This window comes from Rhipicephalus microplus, chromosome X (genome assembly GCF_043290135.1).
Source record: "Rhipicephalus microplus isolate Deutch F79 chromosome X, USDA_Rmic, whole genome shotgun sequence".
Lineage (NCBI taxonomy): Eukaryota > Metazoa > Arthropoda > Arachnida > Ixodida > Ixodidae > Rhipicephalus > Rhipicephalus microplus.
This window is the reverse complement of record NC_134710.1, coordinates 361,089,454-361,111,870: the sequence shown is the minus strand read 5'-3', so window position 1 is coordinate 361,111,870 and position 22,417 is coordinate 361,089,454.

Below are 22,417 nucleotides of genomic sequence, written 5' to 3'. Positions count from 1 at the left end.
AGGTCATGAAATAATGATAAATGTATTGTTACGAGCTTCATGAAAAAAAAATGAAGTCTTTGCAATTACTCTTGATCAGATTACTGGAATAAGGGCTGACTTTGAAAAACGTTGAAGACACAAAAGAGGGGAATTTCAGACCTTTGCCTGAGGTGTGCATGTTAGATTCCTCTGGGAAAGAGCCAAGCCTTCGATATTTCAGGAAGAAATAACATGTTGACTTGATTTCTCGCCTGAGCTACATGAATTTAGGCTTAATGAGAGCTTACTATGTAACAGGTTAAAAGGCACCAAAGTAAGTTCAAGCCTTTGGGAGTGAACTATTGAAAATAGAAGGGTTTGGCTGAGGCAAAGAAAGAAAACCTCCAATACTTAGAGTAGAGGGTGTGATGATGTTGACATTGGACAGCATTGCTCTGACTACCCAAAGGACAGGGAAAATGAGAGACTTTGAAAACGAAACTTTATGTGGCAGTTGCGCATCTCAAAGAGAAAGCTTTCTAAAGAGCTCAGAAACACAAACGCAGAAGAGCACGTCTGAAGAAGTTGTTATGTGTTAAGAACGAAAACTCCGCCTACAGTCACTTTCATCTCCCCTATGTCAGACCACCCTGCTGCTTTCTTGACACCATTCTGCCTTTTCATGCTCATGCGGACTTTTCTATTGCTTAGACTCTCAGCCGTGCAGAGGAAGCAGGTTGCCTAGCTCAGCTCTGTATGGTGGCATCCCAGGACCGCTGCAAGTTCGCCTGTGACTCACGGCAGAAGAATGTGTCGTACGAAAACGGCGACAAAGTATGACTGTGGCCACACTCCGACTAAAGTATGGCCTTTCGCAAGCGGTGTCTGTACCAAACATGCCTAGCTCGTTACACAGACACTTTTGTCACCCAGGGTTAAAGTGCCCTGCACAACTTGAGCACCTCTGGAATACACGTCGTGCAGGCTAGATAGATAGATATGTGGGGTTCAACGTCCCAAAACCACCATGTGATTATGAGTGATGCCGTAGTGGAGGGCTCCGAAAATTTCGACCACCTGGGCTTCTTTTATGTGCACCCAAATCTGAACACACGGGCTTTACAACAGAGAATTCGGATACATCGTGCAGGCTTCCCCGGGGACTTGAGCTTGTTGCATGATGATTTCTCGGCGCGTATTTTCTTAGCATCCGGATCCTCGAATCACTTTTTGTTTCCTCGACGAACTTCTACCACGTCGCCATGCTTCCTTCATGATTTTCAAGCCATAGAGATGCGGTTTCTTTAAGAAAGAGTCCCACATTATTGATCTGGCTGGTAGCATCCTACCCAATAAACCAACTCGTCCGTTGATAGGAGCTGAACCATGCATTCACATCTTCCTAGCTTGTCCTGTGAAGGTTGGGGAGTCGATGTGGCGCTGCCATAGATTACGGGGAGCAGGTGGTTGGTTGTCATTTTTGCCGTGACAAGCCATCGCAGATGGCAGACCAGCGAGTCGTCGACTTCGGCGAAGCTCAACGCCTTGCGCCTCAGCGTTCGGTGCATCGTCGTTCATCAGGGGCACCGTTTATCTTACCCAGCCCCTCCACCAGAACTGTACGATGGAGTGTGTTTATTCAAGGATGAATAGCGAAGGGTAGCCGCGCCGCCGCCGAGCGACTTTGAAGACAAACTACTTGCTTCTCTTCTATCTTCGTTCACACGTTACCGCTTCAGCGTAACAATACGCTTAACTCTTTCGGCCCTGGCGTCCTATAAAAAGAATTGGCAGATCCTACGTACAGTGGGAATCGATGATATGCAAAGCACGAATGAGGAATGTTGATATGTCCCTTTAATATCAGCACAACGTTACGAGGTGGAAGTAAATGATGCCGTACATGAATTCCGTGTCATTATTAACATGTTTGGATGTCTCGTTTACATTGCCCCGCCGTGGTGCCTAGTGGATAAGGTACTCGGCTGCTGACCCGCAGGTTGCGGAATCGAATCCTGGCTGCAGCGGCTGCATTTTCGATGGAGGCGGAAATGTTGTAGGCTGGTCTGCTCAGATTTGGGTGCACGTTAAAGAACCCCAGGTGGTCGAAACTTCCGGAACCCTCCACTACGGCGTCTCTCATAATCATTTGGTGGTTTTGGGACGTTAAACCCCACATATAAATCAATCAATCGTTTACATTCGTCATCTATTTACGTCACGTGATACCAAATTTAGTATATGTGGAGCTAGCTAACCGGCTGCGAGCCCGCTATGAACGGGGTATGTTGTCGTGTTCTTTCATGACACTCGTGTCAGAATTATCATGTTTGCACTAGAGATGACTTTTGCAATAGATGACTTTCGTTTGCTAGATAACTAGATACTAGATAACTTCGTTTGCACTAGATGACTTTCGTCATCCTGTGTTGTCACGTAGCACCAAATTTCGTATATCTGGAGCTAGCAAAACGGCCACGAGTGCATCATGAAGGGTCCAATGTACTCTGATGTAGCGTTGACGCACGCGCACGCTGGGCACAGTGACGCTACGTTAGAAAAACGTGAGCACTCTATAGTTTGACGCCAGGCGCGACCAGCGTCCATCGGTGCGTGGCCCAACGGCAACCGGCACGAAGTACATGGTGCATTTCGCGCCGATGCGTTACCCAGACTACACTGTGTCTCCCTCTTTTCGTGACGGAGGGACGCCGTACGTGCTGAAACACGCATGCGTCAAAGCAACGCAGCGCGGTGCGTGCCTGCGAGTATATGGCAGGACCGGTGCCTGGCGTGGCAATGCCGGCGTGACGTGACGGAATGAACGCTGGAACACAAGCTCACCGGGTCACGTTTAGGTGTATCGGCGCCTTGAGTGTGGCATGTAGTCTTGCTCTTACATGACAAGCATCTCATAATTATTATGTTTTCACCAGTCCCATACCTTCGTCATCCATTCACGTGACGTAATACGAAATTTGGTGTATGTGACGCTAGCGAAACCGCCGCGAGCGCATCATGAGCGTGGCATGTAGTCATGTTGTTACATGACACGCATGTCATGATTTTCATGTTAGGGTCTGTCGCTTGTGTTCGCCATGCAATCATGCCATACCGTACCAGTTTTGCAACATGCGATGTGAACGAAACCACCGCAAGAGCTGCAGAACCATGAAATGTAAATTATGACATTCATGACATACATCTCACGATTTTCATGTTGTGACTATAGTCAAATATGTTCTTCATACAGTCATTTTATGTCATACCAAGTTTGTTATTGATACAATTAGCGAAACGGCCAGGAGACATAAAAGTCGTAGGCGGCTAGATAGATAGATAGATAGATAGATAGATAGATAGATAGATAGATAGATAGATAGATAGATAGATAGATAGATAGATAGATAGATAGATAGATAGATAGATAGATAGATAGATAGATAGATAGATAGATAGATAGATACGCTCAAAGCCGGGGGGAAGTTCGCTAAGAAATGCTTCGCATTTAAAAGGACATGAAGAAATTTTGCAACCAAATGTGACAGAATTATCTTAGAATTGAAAAAAAGGGGTGTCTGACCTATTCTCAATATACCTCCACAAACTTTGGTTGTAATTTTTTTGTCGTCGCCTTTTTTGTAACTCTGCAAAGTGGAAAACGAAATGGCGGAATGTGATAACTGTATTGCACTCGCCACAACTGAATAATAAATTGCACCTTGCTGGTTACTCTTATATTACTAGCTACCTTATTTACACAAAGATCAGCTGAGACGTGAGATAGCGGAATCTTACCACATCCGAAAGAAGGGACACGACTGTGTTAGCCAAGCTATAGCATTTTGCGCGGCATGATAAAGAATACGCGTATCTCGACATCCAGGACATGTGAAGTATAATAAATGACTCATAATATAAACAATTTTTGTAATCCCGACACAAGTGCTTTCTGTTACACCCTGTTCTGATGCACATGCGCGAAAGACCATGCATCTTCTTTTAATTACTTTTCTGACTATGACCCGCAGGTCATGGGTTCGTATCCCGGCTGCGGCGGCTGCATTTCTGATGGAGGCAGAAATGTTGTAGGCCCGTGTGCTCAGATTAGGGTGCACACTAGAGAACCCCACTGAGGTGATCGAAATTTCCGGAGCCCTCCACTACGGCGTCTCTCATAATCATATGGTGGTTTTGGGACGTTAAACCCCACACATCAATCAATCAATCATACTTTTCTGACTAATAAACTTTCAATCGTGAGAGCAAGCGCTGTCCTTGTCAGCCTCTTCTGTCCGTCTGTGTTTTAGTGCGCTTCAACAAAATTTTCAATATATCTATCTATCTAGTTATCTGTCTATCACATATCGTACACCATGGGACGCGGTATGCGGGTATGCGCCGCAGGGGAATGACAGTTTATATCCACCCAAGTATACGGCAGTAAGGAACATATTAATGTAAATGTGACAACGTCAAAAAAAAAAACTGACATCGGCAGTATTGATCTGACGAATGTAAATATCTGGCTTTCACGGTCTCATCAGGAGTCTAACTGAAGAATTCTGTGTGGTAGTCAAGTATTCTACCTTAGAAACTGCGTTCGGAAAAGACCCCTATTAGGTGTAATGTTGGTTAAACGTCAATTGTGCTTTCAGTGCTTGCTATCTTGTCTTGTAAACAACACGTATGCACCCCAATGATGCAGACGTCCCGTCGGGTTTACGCCATTTGTAGCATAAAGTGCTATCTAAGGTATGTGGTCTACGTAGCGATAGCAGGGCTACGATCCTCGGAAGCACATGCACTACATATGAGCCTATACCTCTTTTGATGTTGGTAATAGCCATGTTGCTGTTATAGATACGCAACTGTAAACTACTTGTTACATAAAACATATGAGAGTGTTCAACATAAGTCTGTGTGTACAACATTTGTAATAGCTTTAGTGTCATTCCGTTATATATCACTCAAAGAATTTACACCACAGTCACCTTCTCTCCACATACATCAGATAGCATCAATTGCCATGTTACGTGGGATCTGCCAAATTTTGTTTGATTGATATGTGGGGTTTAACGTCCCAAAACCACTATATGATTATGAGAGACGCCGTAGTGGAGGGCTCCGGAAATTTCGACCACCCGGGGTTCTTTAACGTGCACCCAAATCTGAGCAAACGGGCCTACATTTCCGCTTCCATCGAAAATGCAGCCGCTGCAGCCGGGATTCGAACCCGCGCCCTGCGGGTCAGCAGCCGAGTACCTTAGCCACTAGACCACCGCGGCGGGGCTGCCGAATTTCGTTCCAGTAGGCCTATAGATTGGAAAGACGCCCCAAAAGTTTCGTGGGGTGTTGGCGACTCAAGAGGTGCCAGCAAGAACGCATTTTGAAAGCAAGGGTGACCGTTAAGAATGAGGGCTGCGGTAAAAAGGAACACGAACCAACCATGACAGATGTCACACGTGCCCACAACGACACACCCACATATTTACTCTCCAGTTGCACAATACAAAAAAAAACAGAATAAACGCATCGCACGTCCGCATGCCAAGCACCAGCAATAGCCACCGCATACCCAGACAGCAAGATTGCGGTTCTGGCATCGTGTCAAGTGAGACCACGCTAGCCCACGGCTCTAGGGCACGCGGTGTCACGGCCGGGGCGGGCGTCGACTGCACCCGCGACATACGTGCTGAGGCAGGCGCTGACCTCAGTCAGCAAGTCAGTCAACAAACTCTATTCGGGTCCTAAGAAACTACAAAATTGTAGTAGTAGGCAGCGCCCACGTTGGGGCCGAGCTCGCACTTATACATCCCACAGTGTTATATACTACCCGATTTCCATACTTCAGCACGCTATTTATGGCCCTCGTTTGTATTAGCAAGACAGCAAACACCTGCGAAAGTAGGATGACCTGCTGCTAGATAACAGTGCTCTAAAGAGCATCTCTGTAAAACATATGCTGCACAACAACTTCAGAATGCAATAATTTGTGCGAAATGTAACTTACAAAGGAAATAAAGTCTTCAGAGAAAGAAAGTCATTTCAATAACAAAAAAAGGGGATAAGAGTATAGGATAACGCTTGACAATACATATCTTTTAAATGTTCTGTTAGTCTTCCTTTCATATTACCATATATTTTTCATCGCCTGAAGAATATATACATTAACTGTATATTTTCACCTGTGTGAAACGCAGCCTGGTAGAAATTCTATATGTCTGCTCAATAGTAGCTCAGTCGATATCATACAAAAATTTAACAATATAAAGCTGGTATGACTTCTTTTTTAAATAACAATTGGTAGGATTTCACAAAAGGCAGTATTTTCCGGCAAGGTGAAAGGCGGAATTGAGGAAGAACTGTTGAAAAAAGAATGTTGCTAGAGTGATTGCTCAGAGAAGGTGACTATAGTTTTTGTACGTCAGTAGACGTCTGTGGAAATGTTGGCTTCACAACACTTGTTAGAAGGCATCTCATCACTATTATTTGTGTATTTCCCTCAACAAAAACATATAGAAAATATTCTACGATCATGAAAGTTACAGACGCCGGCTTATTATCAAAGTGCTTGAACCTGCAAAGAACGTAACGCAGATCGCCTGAAGCTGAAGAAACACGCCAAGATTACATAAAAGAGACTTTTGGAACAACCCGAGCACAAGTTCTGCGGATTCATGATCAAGGCGGCTTTAGCGGCTTTGGAATCGAGACCATGCATCCGACCTTCGAAGGGGTGACAGAAGGCTCACATCCATACAGTTCTCAGGAAGCCGAACCCCTTTCCTGAAATAAGTCATCTTTGGTTGACCAAAAGAAGATCAGTGAGGTGTTTCATGTATCCAACCCAGTGTCCAGCTAGAAAACGCTGACAGCCCCTCCGGCAGCTACCAATGGCTGGCTAATCCAGCACCTCATCAATTCTTCACGTTTACCCTTACTTCCGAACAACATGACTCTGTCTTGAAAGCACGCTGTCATGGTGAGAGTCTATTGCATATACCATGCAATGCGAGCTTCATCACACAATATGTTTTGCAACTGTACGGTTGCGGTAGTCTAGATATTACAAAGAGAGGAAAAGAAGGTGTTTATACTAGTCAACATAGCACTGTATTGTATACCTATACCAAATTATATACTAACTTCAAGACTTCAACACCAATTTTGTAATATTTATGTCTATTGTTACCCAAATAGTTATTCCTTTTGGGTATTTTACGGCTATGTTCTGCTCCAGTCTTATTAGGCGTCTACATTTCTCCGACGAGGGTAAACTGAAGAACAAAAATTCGAGAACAAGTTGCCTTCAGCGACATCTCGACCATCCTTCACTTGGTAAATGTTGCCTGAAACATCTCGTATACCACAGTAAGTTTTTTTTTAAAGGAGCTATACTGCATTATTTCAAACTACAAGTGACTGAAAAGGTTTGAAAATTGCTTAAAATTCTAGTAGTGTCACAGAACAGCATACGTGCCTTAAGAATTATGGCAGAGTTAACTGGTTCTTTTTTGAACGAGAATAACTTTTCGAACTTTTTTCTCGCCTCAAGCCTCACTGGTTAGTGGTAAATCAGTGTTATCATGGTTATACAAATTAAAAATTTTTGTCAAAGCCCGACTAGGATTACTACTTTTTATCACTACTTTTTCCAGAAGTTGTTTGACTCTGTAGGGGCCCAGCTTCAGTCGTCCTATTTTTATCCTCTGCGCTAGTTGTGAATGTCGTGAAACCATACCTGCTTTTTCTACCGGCTAACACTATATTGAAAGAGTCACTAATGTTCGGAAATATAAAATTATAGGAGTATAGTAGCAAGCTGTAAAATGCCTAATAATACATACCAACCTAATTGTTTAAACAACGTAGCGACTCAGAGACATGTGTGGTTAGTTGTAGCTTGTCACTATACAAAGGTGATGGCACAGATTTCTTTTCGCACATGACAAAAAGCAGGCAATATGTGACTGCTGCCTTGGTTTTTATTACACTCCCAATGTTTATCCATCATCAGATATCGTGCGCTTTCGAAGCCTAAGTGTTACAGCTTTCATTGAGCAAATGTGCACAGTTTTATAACCCTACATCCATTCTTACTATGGCAAATGCAGAAAAGGTCGAACAATCTGTTCAAGAAGTGGAGCCTTCAAAACAAAGCGGACATGGTCTGTGTACATTACAGGCATGAGATATGATTATGCGAACAAATATTCATTGGCGCCTTCACGAAAAGACATATAAAGATGCTGATGAGGAGGCTTTAGGTGAAGTTGAGAACGTTACCGTACAGTGAAGCTAAGTAAGCTACGGCGCTTGGTAGGAGGAATTTGTATGAGCAATGACAAGCTTTAAGGGAAGATGCTACTCGAAGACATTTTTTCTTGAATATTCACCCTAGAGCAATGAAACTTGAGCTGTTTATGGAACGTTTTATGCTGATTTCAAATATGTAATTAGTTTTCTTGCAAGTTACACACATTTAGCTCTGCAAAATGACAAAGTGCAAATCTTAATCCCATTGCCCCTCCTCTTTTCATCCCTAAAATTTTGTATTTTTTACCATTCAGAGTTCATAATGCTTCAAATAAAGTGTAGAGCGCAAATAACTAATTAGGAAGCACATACAATATATGTAATACGCGTGAAAAATAATAGACGTAAAAAGTGCATATTTCATCTACCTTAGTAAAGGTATACATAAAATTTTTTATTATACAATAAAATATTGAAATTTAAACTAGATAATTGCATTCGACATACTTTGGAAAACGTTTGGGCAAAAGTTCATGCAGATCCGAGCAATAGAAGTGCCAGAAAAAGGAGGGCCACATTGACAAAAAATGGCGAAATTTGTGTTTTGAGAGAAACAAGTTTTAAAGTTGAAACTGAGTTTTATTTATGAAAGATATTACTAAATCACAATAAATTTTTACAGCAAAAAGAACAATCCTTATTGTAGTGGCCACTGCGACTAAAATACGCCAGCACCATGAGTTTGTCCCTCTAGGCGTTTTCGAGCCTACTCCTAAAAGACATTTTGCTCACAGACAGGGCCATGAAACGCTTTCCAAACTTCCGCTCCATCTGGCAGAGCCTTGTGCCAACTGCAAGCTAGGAAGAAGTTCGACAGGACTGCGAAATCCAAACTAAATCCAGTGTCAGGCCATTTTGCGGCCATGTTTGTGCCACATACCGTCGTGCATAATGGCAATGTCGTCCCTGCTAAGTTCTCTCACTGCGAGCTCTTTTGACCTCTCAAGATTGGCGCTGACTTCATCCATTTTCACATCACGAACTTTCCGGCTGGCGGGTGTGAATGACTGATGCATTGGCTTTTGCAAGCCAACAACTGCCGCAAATCGGACCAGCTGCTCGTAGCCTATTCTTTCAAAGCGCGCCGCGCAACGGCTTTCACTTGCGAGCAATGCCTTTTTTCATTCATAACGGAGATAATTACACGAGAACAGCATCGTTCAGCTGCGCTGCTCGACATTACATGGACCCCGCCAATAGGTTTCACAGCACATACAGGCGCGCAGCAGCCAATGGCGGTCCCCAATCCGTACCACGTGATAAGTCGCGGCGCTCGGAAAACGCGCAAAAGGGTGATTCTTTTTATTATTTCTTGCACAGCATCAGCGAGAGCAACCGTTGTTATTTGAGGAGTGAGGCTCGACTCTTTGACTCATGCGATCAACAATGGCTAGCGGCGGCGCATTATCGGCGGCTAGGTGCTCGAAGACGGCACACTTTCGACCTTTTAACAGGCACCTTGTGCTCTTTAGATGAAATTTTAAAGCACTTCCAGTTAAGTCTCGACCTGTATTATTTTTTTCATGACAGTAGATGCACAAATCTCATCAAAACAGGCAAAAATGAAAAATGGGTAATTTTGAAGAAAAAACTCGCGTTTTTCGACTCGCATCTCTTAAGTACAGAAAATTGGGTGCAGGTTAAACACTTCCACATTTGGAAATGAAAGAACAGATATCTACTGCAGTATATGTGATATTCCGAATCTTCAAGCACTACACAATAAAAACAGGCAATGTAGCTAGAAAAATACAAGCAAACGGTGTAAAAGAGGTACAGTAAAACGACGCCAGCTACGGAACTCTGTAGGAGAGCAGGCGGAATTTCGATGAACAAAACAAGAAGCTTCAAGTATGAAAAACTGGGTGCATGTTAAAAACTACCACGTTTAAAAATGAAACCACAACTTTCTCATGAATTTTATGTAATATTTGACTCTTCAAGCGCTACCCCATAAAACCGGGCTGTGTAGCTAGAAAAATAAAAGAAAGCAATGCAACAGAGATTACGTTACGTTTAACTGATATACGCGGCCAAAGATGCAAGCCACGTCAACACTAACCTCATTACCATCAGCGCAACGTTGAACCTTCCATTATCCCCTGTGTAGAGTAGCAGGCTAGAGCGAACTAGCTCAGGCCGACCTCTCTGCCTTCTAATAAATTCTCACTCACTCACACTTCCGTTTTATTCCTTTAGTCGATTGCCTTCTCAAGATACAAGCTGTTAATCGGGATTCGTATATTTTGCGAAAATTGACAGCAAATTTTAAACAGCTCACGCTTTCGAACCAACAAAACTTTAAAAAAGCAAGAAAATGATGTCACATTTTTTTCAACCTTTATAGAGCCTCTCTTATTTCCTGCAAATCATTTTCAGACCAGCATTCCGGCGAGCTCTTCCATGTTGGCTGTGCTTGAAAATATGACGTCGACTGCCTAATTTATAACAATACAACTATTCATTGGTTCAAAATATTTCTCAATTTACCACTGAACGTGTTCAACTGTAGCCAACTTGTTAATTGGGTCCTATTTAGGTATTGCGTTGGGGCATTCAGCCCTCGAGAAACCTCCAACGCTGCTATGCATGACCCTCAGTATACCTGCCCGTGATGGCAACGACCATTACCCGGAGTCATCTACTCCAAAGCACGCGGACCAGAACACAGAAGAAAGGACAATACAAGCTTGCATCTGCCAATCCTAGCCATTTCTTAACCAGCGATTCCCTTAAAGCGACCAAGTGCTGCTGCACTTAGGTTATATTCGTTTTCATTATACGAAAACATCACATTCACAAGCTTTTTATATGCATGTTAAAGAATCCCAGGTTTTCCGAATTTCCGGAGCTTTCCACTACGGCGTCTCTGATAATTATACCGTGATTTTGAGACCTTAAATCCTAGCCATCATTATTAAAACCCTCCTGAACCTTAGTTGCATAACACGTAACAGACGCCAATAATTATATTGGATGCGATAGATCACCACATATTGGAGGTTTCAAAAGTCTGGATCATTAGCAATGATTCAGAGGAGCTTAAAAGCCCACAGGTTTTAGCAGACTGTGATTTAGAGATATTTCTTCCGGCATCAGGGGGCAGCGTATATATACGACACATTCTCTGACACTCAAGTGAAAAACGTCTGTAATACACTTCTCAAAATCTTTACAGAGCACCTTCCAGAATTACATAAGTACCCGAACGCTCGGTCAAAATTAAGTTCATCATGTTAGCGTTCAAATAACAGAAACACTTAGCTTACATAGTTACCTTACATGGTTAATTATTATGCCAACATTGGTCTGTTGGCTGAGCTCAACCTTGTGGAGTTTCAGCCTAAAAAAGGTGACTTCAGGCGCTAAGCACATCTGTAATGCATCTATGTAACACTGACAAAAGCAGAGTTTCAGTGTAGGGGATGACGAAACAAATAACCGGTTACATAGCAGTGACACTGAATCGCCGCTGTACTTTCAGAAGTGAGAATCAGAAAGGCACGAAGAGGCTGTTTTCGCTACTGAAACGGGTGCCTTTATCGAACGTGGCACCATGTTTCATTTCCCAAAGTGCCGCAGAAACTTCGCTCGCTCTTCGCTTGCTTTGTTCAGTTTTTCATTTGCTTGTCTGGTTGTCTCATCTGAAGTTAACCTTCCAAAATTAAAATGAAGATTAAACTACAATAACCAAGCAAAAAAGGAACAATAAAGTTGTAGAACTGCAGCTCTTTTTCACACCGTACCAAAGCAGTTCAATATTTTTGTGGTAATGGTGACTAAAAGGTAAAAATCTCCACCATAAAAAAGTACTGAGCAATACAAGCAAATAAACAAAACATATGAACGAGCTAATGAGACAAACAGTTTCCGGTACCACTCGGAAGTACAGAGTCATTGTGAGGTCCCCCACGATACAGGGGCAATCAAGCCACTAGAAATTTAGCTACACTGCTCGAAAAGTAGGATGCGGGGCTCGTTATGTGTCCAGGTCTTTGTGTTATTACTGAGTCTACAATCGAAAATATGCTCGTATCCGGGCACTTCACGCCTTCGCAGTAATGCAAGTAGTATTGCCTGCCCTCGGATTTCGGACGTATTCTTATTGTGACTTGCTGCATTTCTTTCTGTGAGTAAAGTTGCGTATGATGGAGTCACAAAGTTGTTTCCTAAAGAGTGTTGTATAAACCGTAGGAACGTACTGTACGAGTGTAAATTGTGCAACGCCTATTAAAATTTACTCTTCTTTCACCGCCTCTGAACACTCATCATCACTGTAAATTTGTAGTTTGATAGAGCCGTTATATCTGTGGCCTAATAAGACTTTTTAATTACTCTGTACATACGCCATTTTTGCTAATGTGGATAAATGTGGCCAAGCCAATGTCAACATTTTCAAACGCAAATGACTTCTGCGAGCGGCTGCAGGCTGATGTCGTACTCCGCACAATACTGACGGAGCTTGATGTGTTCTGTGTGCTCCCTATCTTAGTCCTCCTCACTCTTCCTTTAATCCTGAAGCTCCCATTAGTATTCCTTATCTTTTTTCCCCAGTGTATCTCGACCATAAGCCAGAGGTTTTGCTCCGCACATATCATACAGGCAGCACATTTTGGCAGCCGAAAGGGTTTTTTTTTGCGACAACGTGCACGCAGTGTGGGCAATCAGTAATATTGCCGTCGAAGCAGTGGAACTTCAGGAATGTTCCCTGGTGGCTATTGTGCTGCCCACATGCAAAAAAAGTGTATATTTGCTACCTGTCGTGCTGTTTGTTCAGGGGGCATCAATAGAGGAACGATTAAACAAAGTGAGTGGCTTTTACCTTGGCGGAGGAAGTCCATTACGTTGCTAAACGATCAATGCTGGCGGCAGTCACTGCGTGATAGGAATCTTGAAAAACAAAGGAGATGAAGAAACGTGGTCTGTGCAGGAATGTGCCGAAAAAAGGGCTTGCAGCGCTTGGACATGTGACGTAATTTTCTCCGGAATGTGAAGCAAACAGCGCAACCATTGCCAGAACAGGTATGGATGTTTTTCAGAGGTATAGGCAAGAAGTATCGAACAAAGGACATCGACGACGATTATGAATGGCAGGCTACATAATCAGCAAGGATGAAAGCTTCGTTGCACGGCGCCATGTGGCTTTGTGAGGAACGTGCGATTGCTCCCTCGTGCCCTGCGATGGTTCGATGACTTGGAGTAATAACCTCGTCCAATAATCCTGCAGACCATCGACGATGTTTGGAAGCACGAATCTGAACATTGTCATCTGCTACACTCCACGTTGCTGAAGACATTAGGGGCGAGTGTAGAGATACACCTATATTGCGTGCATATTACAAGGGGATGATAATAAATTTTTGAGTTAGAAGCAGCTCTGCTTGGTGATTTCCTGAAGTATTTGTGACATCCCTCTTCATGCCAAAGCAAGCTTTGATTGAATAATTGTTTTTTAACTTAGAATATTCTTCTGTATTTATGCCACACTTTTTAACTGTTAAAGTAATTGAACAGTATGATTCAAGGTGGAACTATCACAGACACAGAGTGCGCTCGCTTTTTACGAACGCAAAGCATGTGACAGTCGAAACTGATGTTTTCCTCTCGTGGTCTGTTCGTTTCTGACACAGCGAAAACACCCCAGTTTCCCATGTACTGTTGTTTTAATGACAGAAACCATCATGCTTCACCCACTCCCTATTGATAATAGCTGCTGGTCATACCTCTTCCGCGCACAGTAACATCTAGCGAACACCCCGTAAGGCGGTTCCATCTGGTCTCTACAAGCGCAAAAAGTGCAGAAAGTAGAGAGAGTTACGGTGACAAAGTAATTCATTTAGAAATGTACGGCATAATTTTTGAACACAAACTTAAAATGTACAAGAGAAATGAATGCTGTGAACCGACGGACACGAGTGAATATGACGTAATTTTATCGATAAATTTGCGCAGACTGGTGGTCGAAAAAGGACACTCGAGAGAAAATTCCAAACAAAAATGTGCTGAATGCCGCAATGGCACTCACGCTTCATTTTTATTTTGCTGCTATTCTGACCAAATAAGTCCATTGATGCAAACAAGATCACGCCTTTTCGTATCTCTAGATTCTAAAGGTATTTCATTTTTGACACACGCTCGTGAGGACAAATCTTCATCATACGTGCTCTCTCGTGCTCGACTTCTGAAACTCTGCATTCTAAGGTTGAGTGTATGAGTTGCGATAATGGTTAATAAGACTGATTAAGTTTGGCAGTGTACAGTGCATAAACGGCGTGACATGGACTCGAGAGAAAAGTAAAACGACAAAGTAAACGTGGACACCATAGACGCACTCTTGGGATTACACAAAAGCTCATATCGTTGCAGTGATTTTAGCGTTCTTATGTATGTTTTTTTTTGTTACTTGCGGCCATCTTATAGTTGAATTGATTAGCCTAGAAAACGTAATGACATTGTGCAATTACAATTTCATGCAAATTTATATCCAATAAACGAGCAGCCCTCAACTGCACCTTCTTGACAGACAGAAAGGCAAAACGTGCCGTGGTGTCTCGAGTGATGGAGTCAAGGAACTGGATAATTAAATTGTGGAGTGCTGGTGATCCTCGCGATGCGAATGAACACTGCTCGAAAAGACGAGTCAGTCTGAATCATATGAAAGTAGTCAATAATACACCCGTAGGGGAAGCTTGTTTGATTTCTACGTGCCTAATCCGAAAGGTTATCTCGCCACAAGCAATATCTCTTAAGCGGCACTGATGGTCCTCTACGATTCATTTGACGGGACACAGCTGTGTTTTTTTTTGTCTGGGTAACTTTGCTGGTCATAATTTGCGTTAGTCTTTCAGTGTGACAGCCCCTCCAACTATCCCAGAAAGTCTTGACCAAACAAACTTTTTGTTACTGTACCTAAATTGACACCGATGGTTAACTCCATACAACGAAATCATATACGCCTAGACAAAATCAAAATTCGTCCTCCCAAAGTGTGCGAAAGCTCATTTCATGTACGCGCCACAGAAATCGGGTAAGTTCCGCTACTCACCACCGGATGACTGAAAATGAAGAGGGAACATATGGACGACAAACACCAATGACGATTTCTGGATCGACCTAACCGATAATTGAGAAAGACCTCGATGAACCATCGGGATCGGTTCACTGATAAACACTGGCAACACACACTTTCCTGCACTGTTTAATTATAAGTATTAAGTGCTTGTGTTACAGACACACAGTCCCTAAGGGGGTCCCCGGCAACTCGCAAGAGGAATTATATCGCAGCGATAATTTTGTATCTTGGCCTCTAACATGCTTTCTTAGATAGTTTGAAAGGGTCAAAAGGGTGTAAAAGACAGCTGAAAGTGGGTTCCATCAAGGCAATGTGAACGGAGCTCGGAACTTGAAGGCAAATTCTTCCAAGTTTTTCTGCCGTCTTGCATTTTTAGTTGTCCCTGTTAGAGCTTCGAAGTCGATGATGGCAGGTATGGCGGGTTACTTCACGGTAGCTGGCTCCCCGCCATCGTCTGCATAGCTGATCTTTGTCAGTGAGGAGACGTGTTCGGAAGAGAGATAGAATAAAGGGTTTATATACATGATAGCTAAAGATAGGAACTGTACAGGGATTCAGAAGATCCCGCATTATGTACAACAGAGATTCAGTCCATGATCCCACTCATGGTTCAGCTCTTCTTTACAAAAATGCTTCGACTTCTGTAGTCCGCCGCTCCTTACACGGAGGTCCAAAGAAGGCAGCGAGCACTCTCGCCACAAATCTGGTGACGAAGTCTCAATGGTCCACCCACCAGAAAGGGTGCAGATATTGCACCACTCGGCTAGGCAAAATGGTTCAATGGTAGCACGAGTTCACTACACAATGACGCACCCGGCCCCCGCCTTGAAGGCACCACATGACGAGGAGGTATAGTCCGGAGAGGAAAGGTTGAGCTCCTCCGGGAAGATGGCTGCTGACCCGAACGTCAGCAGCGGTTCACGGTTGCTTTCAGCTACAGGCTTCCAGAACTCTCTCGAACATGGCAGTCCAAATGCTCGATCCCTGAGAACGGCTTCTTCGACGCGTTCCCATGCTTCCGGGTTGTCGGTGCGTTGCGATGCCTCGCGTAGATGACAATAGCCGAGTCAAGAGGTTGTCCTAAAGAGTCCAGCCACAGTGGCGCCGTCCCACGCTGTTCGAGCCCGTTCAACAAAAGGCTTGTCTCGCGAAGCTTTCGTTGAGACCCGACTGCTTCCTGGAACATATACAGGACAGCATCTTGCAGACTGGGCGCCGATGGGGTTGAAAGCATCCCTAGCAGACCGGCTTACGCACAATGGCGTCTGCCCAGATGAACTGCCGGGCCAAACGTAACATCCCCAACAAGGTACCATGATCGAAGGCGAAGTAAACAAGAGAAATGCGTCATTCGAGGCTGCACTTATGGTGCATGGAAGCCTAATAGACCTTATCACGCCCCTGCAAGAGCCATAATATTAATCACGGTAGCTGACCCTGCCCATACGCCTACAAGTAGGTGAAAGGCGCGGCACGCTTCGGTTCATGAATAACCTACTCCCGGTCGAGACCCGTGGCCTAGTCAAGATATCACGCTTTTGAACCTGCTTAATATTAGATCATTTATATACACAGTGGGGACTTCTAGAGCAGTAATGTTTTTTAAGCGCCGTAAGGGACATATTATATATATATATATATATATATATATATATATATATATATATATATATATATATATATATATATATATGTGTGTGTGTGTGTGTGTGTGTGTGTGTGTGTGTGTGTCTGTGTGTGTGTGTGTAGGGAACTATGCGAACGACGACGAAGCAGCATGAAACGGCAAGCCACAGCGTTGGTGCACGCGCGACCCGAGCTTGCGTTTGTTTTGTATTTTCGGCCTGTTGGCGTTCCTCGGCCTTCCAGTAGGTCTCTACGTAAATAAACTGCGTGACATATATATATATATATATATATACATATATACATATATACATATATACATATATATATACATTAATATATATATATATATATATATATATATATATATATATATATATATATATATATATATATATATATATATAGTGACATATTCTTTGCACACACAAACGCATATATCCCCGCCGCTGTGGCCTAGTGGCTAAGGCACATCGGCTGCTGACCCGCTGGTCACAGGATTGAATCCCGGCTGCGGCGGCTGGATAGCCGAAAGGACATTGATCTGTTATGTGTCGTGGCAGCCGCGCCTACACCGATAGAAACGTGTACGTTTGGTAATATTTTTACTTATCTTTCTCTTTTTTTTTTGCTGCACACACATGCAGGCGAAACTTGTCGTAACACACGTACGTGACCACGGCAAAAAAAAAACAAACAACAAAAATCCTAAAGCTTCTCTTTCTGGACTAAGTATTTACACACCCCGATTATTGTAAATGGGGTATGGGGACAAAAATTTAGTCAAAGCCGAAGCATTGAAACAAACTACCTACAAAACGTCACGCTCTCATGAAATTTTCGCATCTATCGGAAAATTTCGATGAATACGACATAACCATGCGTTTTCGAACCACTTTTGTCTGATACCAATACGAGCCTCATACATCCCATCGGGTGCAGAATCGATTTTCTTCATCCGCATTAGTTTGTCCGTGAATGTCATGAAAGCTACTGTGCACATTCTATCTATCTATCTACTCGGCCAAACTGATTTGGAATCGAGTGGTCGGAAAGGGGTTTTCTTCGCAGGGCCAGTGGAATCGCTGTTGAAAGATAGGATGTAAAGTTTCAAGTGCGCGCAGTGATTAAACGGGACTCGGAAACGCTGTGCTTTCTGAGTGTTCAATTTCTGCGCTCTGGTAGAGCGCAAGGTTCACTCATTACGGCAGCCTAAATGCTAAGCGCGGCCTTGCCCCAGCGTACAGCCAGAGAACCACAAGGCTTATCGCAACAGTAAAGTCACCCTTGCACTTTCAGGGCAGTTATTGGAGAATTTCATTCAGGCAGCTTCTCGCTGCCGACTACTCTGCGGTAATTCTGTGCACTGTTCTGATTGTTCACACACCATGATAGGTCAGCAATTGTGGTGGTGCGCAATTTTTTTCTTCAAGTAAAAAATTAAACGAAGATGTTGTTGTCCTCATAACTTGGCGACGGCTACACCTTTCCACTATAATGTTATAAAAAGAATTAAGAAACAAGATAGCATATATACATATGTACAGTCCTACATCAGTGAGTCCAAAAGTTCTCATTTGAGCAGAGCCAACACATTGCCGCCACGCCCACTTTCAACCTAATGCACTCGGTACTGGTCACAAATCTTTGTGTCTTCGAAAAAACGTTGCAGCCCTTTCATTACCTTGCGGTTTATTCTACATGACCAAGAGCCAAGATTTTTGTTCAACGTAAACGTTGACCCGGAAGCTAGCGTATGGAATTCCTGTTGGAGTTTCCATCTGTGTTTGTCGTGTTTTGGACAGTCGAGAAACAGGTGACAAACACCCTCTTTGTTGGGGCCACGCGAACATGCTGGTGATGTTGTACGCTGAATCTGAAGCAGGAGTGCTTTGTGTGAGCAAGTCCGAGTCTTATAGTCAGCACTACTTACAAAAAGCATGGTACAGATTCCAATTATTTTGAAGATACCTCATAGTAATGGAGCCGAAATAGACAAAAAGAAAAAGGAAAATGGTCGTCTACCACGCGTCATTCGCATAAAAAACTGTTTCTGAAGACTAGCCAAATGTGAAGTCATAATGCTTCAATATCAGATCGGGATTATTCTGTAGATAAACTGCCACAATTTTAGCTTCCTGCTTTTTTTACAAATATTTTAATGTGCTTCTGTGCTGGCGTTAGACGGTCGGTCTGAAATTTTCGCAGACAATTGACAGCCTGAAAATGAACTATTTTTTAACGAGCCGCGATATGGCCACGTAAAACTTTCGCATCTCTCAGAAAAGAGAGGCGGCTGTGGCAACATGAATTTCAGAGAAACTGTGTCTCATTCTCAAAAAAGACACCTCTTTCCTCGCCAGCACAGCATCAATTTGCTCTCGTCCAAAATATCTTTCCCGCGAATGTTCTGAAAGCACCTGAGCGTGTTCGTCCTATCCGCTCAGCCGAACTGGTTCGAATTCGAATAGTTGGCAAAGTGTCCTCTCGGAAGGGTCTGCTTTTTCGCGCATGAAAGCTTGGATTTAGTGTTTAAAATGAGTGGTGATTTAATGGGACAAATAATTGTCCGTTGTGTCTCGGCTCTCCACTTATATGAAGAGCCGAAAGACTACGAGAGAGCTTGTTCAGAAAAGAGAGCTTGTCCAGAAAAGCAGATCAAACACCTATACGCAAGCTTAGGGCAGCACAGAAGCTAATAATTGCAACCTTCTTGTGCACATACGGGACAATTATTTTGTTATTGCAAGCTGCCGGCTTCCGGCTGCCGACTACTGTGCGAGAGTTATGTGCACTACATTTATTGCTCACACACCACAGGAGATGAACAGTTACGGCGTTGTGCTGGTATGTGCACGACCGTAAATTCACTTCATTACGCAGAGGCTTCATTAGAATAAAGCCAGGATATGCAAAAGAAGAAGAAGAAAACGCTCGCATGCCACGCATTGCTTTCAAGTTTAAAAACTGAATGAATGATATGAAAAGGTTGTGGGAAATTTAAAAAAATTCGTTTACAATTAGGGCATCCCAACTCGTGAACGTGTTTTGTGAGTTAGCAAAGAACGAGTTTTACTAGAGTGTATTAAACTCCTTTTCTCAAAAACAGCAAAATGTGAAGTCAGATTGTCTCAATTTCAAATCGGGGTATTGTTTCCCGTATATCCCCGTAATGTTTTTTCCATGTAAGATTTTGTCATGCTGCCCTAGAGCTGTTACAACGCTTGGCAGATATTTTCGAAGACGGATGACAGCCAGGGACTTAAGGGTCTTTTAACGAGCCGTGATATGGAAAGATGAGCTTGCCACCGAGTAAATTTACCGCATGACTTGAGTTACTCACAAATGAGCTGTTTCTAGCTTGAACTTGAAAGCAAGGTTTATCGGTCATCCTGAAGATAAGACGCCTATATCTATATGTCCACAAGGCGGGCATATACTCTTGAAGGTAAAAAGCCGGGTAATGAGCTGCAGGTTTTATAGTTATAAAAGAACGATATACAGGGTGTCCCACGTAACTTTAGCTAGAGTTCAGAAATATGCCGGAACACAATTACGAGGTGACCAACCGCATGTTGCTCACTGTTGCCTGGAGTTAGGCTATTTATTGTGTTCTCAAATATTCTTAAGTGCCCCGCCACGGTGGTCTAGTGGCTAAGGTACTCAGCTGTTGACCTGCAGGTCGCGGGATCATATCCCGGCTGTGGCGGCTGCATTTCCGATGGAGGCGGAAATGTTGTAGGCCCGTGTACTCAGATTTGGGTGCACGTTAAAGAACCCCAGGTGGTCGAAATTTCCGGAGCCCTCCACTGCGGCATCTCTCATATTCATAGGTGGTTTTGGGACGTGAAACCCCACAAATCAATCAAATATTCTTAAGTTAAATATGTTTTAATAACTAACTTTTCAAAAAACGAACATAGATAAACATTTAATGAGGAAGCTGTAGATCGGTTCGCAAAACGTCTGATTAGACAGTTTTGAACTTTATATCTGTTAGGTGTTAGTGTCTTTCTGCTAATTACAAATGCCCATGAAATACAAAAATACCACGTGATCAACCCGCTAGTGCGCCAGTGCGCACAATAATATTAGTGCTCCCTCCCGTTCTGCGTACAAACGACCATAGCATTCGCCCCATTTTGCGGTCTCGGCAGGGTCGACCGCAACGATGGTGTTGGCTTTACGATGACCACATTTTGCTATGGGCCACAAAAATGATAAACGCTGTGACTGCTTATCGCTGTCATGAACTAGTGCGAGGGAAGCGTGTCGTTCGTACGCAGAACGTTAGGGAGCACCAGAATCATCATGCGCACTGACTCGCGAGCGGGTTTATCATGTGGTATTTTTTTGTATTTCGCGGGCATTTGTAATTAGAAGAAAAACCCTAATACTTAACAGATGTAAAGTTCAAAACTATCTATTTGGACGTTTTTCAAACCGATCTACAACTTTCTCATTAAAACTTTTTATGCATCTTTGTTTCTTTAAAAGGTAATTAGTTAAACAGATTTATTTAAACAATATTTGCCAAAACAAAAAAAAATATTCTAACTCCAGGCAACGGTGAGCAACATTCGTTTGGTCGCGTCGTAAATACATGTTCCGGCATATTTTAAAACTCTAGCTAAAATTACGTGGGACACCCTGTATACACCAGTTATATACAAAAAAAAAGACGCAATGTACAGAGTTCTTAGAAACAGTGACCACAGTACCGATATTACTCAATTTATTTGATGCACTGAAATACACAATGCACGATTAAATAAATAATTATACTTTTATTCCACATCACATTGAATTCTAAAAAAGTTGATTTCACGGTGATAAAATGAATGACAACCCACCCAAGATATGACAGCGCAAAGCTGGTTATAACATGATTGCGTACTTGGCAATATCTTAAACATTTGATTAACTACATACTTGCATGAAAAGCCTGAGCTTCCGCCGATGGTATAGCATTCAATTTTTATATAGCTTAGAAATTCTCTTTCGCAATGGCTTTTATAAGTAGTGCCGACTCAGTGACTACAACACAACAAGTGCTATTAAAGAACAGCTCACACGCTCCGAATTCAGGGCTATATAAAATAATTTTAGATTATACTGTTGACTAAATCAGAATCATCAACCAGCATACGGTTGGAATATATTATTGTGTTCACTATTATTTCTATATAGAAAAAAGACAGGGTAAAATTTCAGGCACAGATTCTTGTATCTGTTTCTTTTTTTTTGCCTAGAGAATACAATAACCGATGACCCACAACATGCGCGTATCGGTACAGTGGTACGAGCGCTCAGCCACCTGCTAGTTTCTGAAGAAACTGTACTTTGTTATCCGTTGTAGTGAGAATACTACAGCACCGTTCGTTGCCTGGATGCGCCGATTTATAGAGAACAAAGTCAGTCACTAGCACAAGGGTAGGA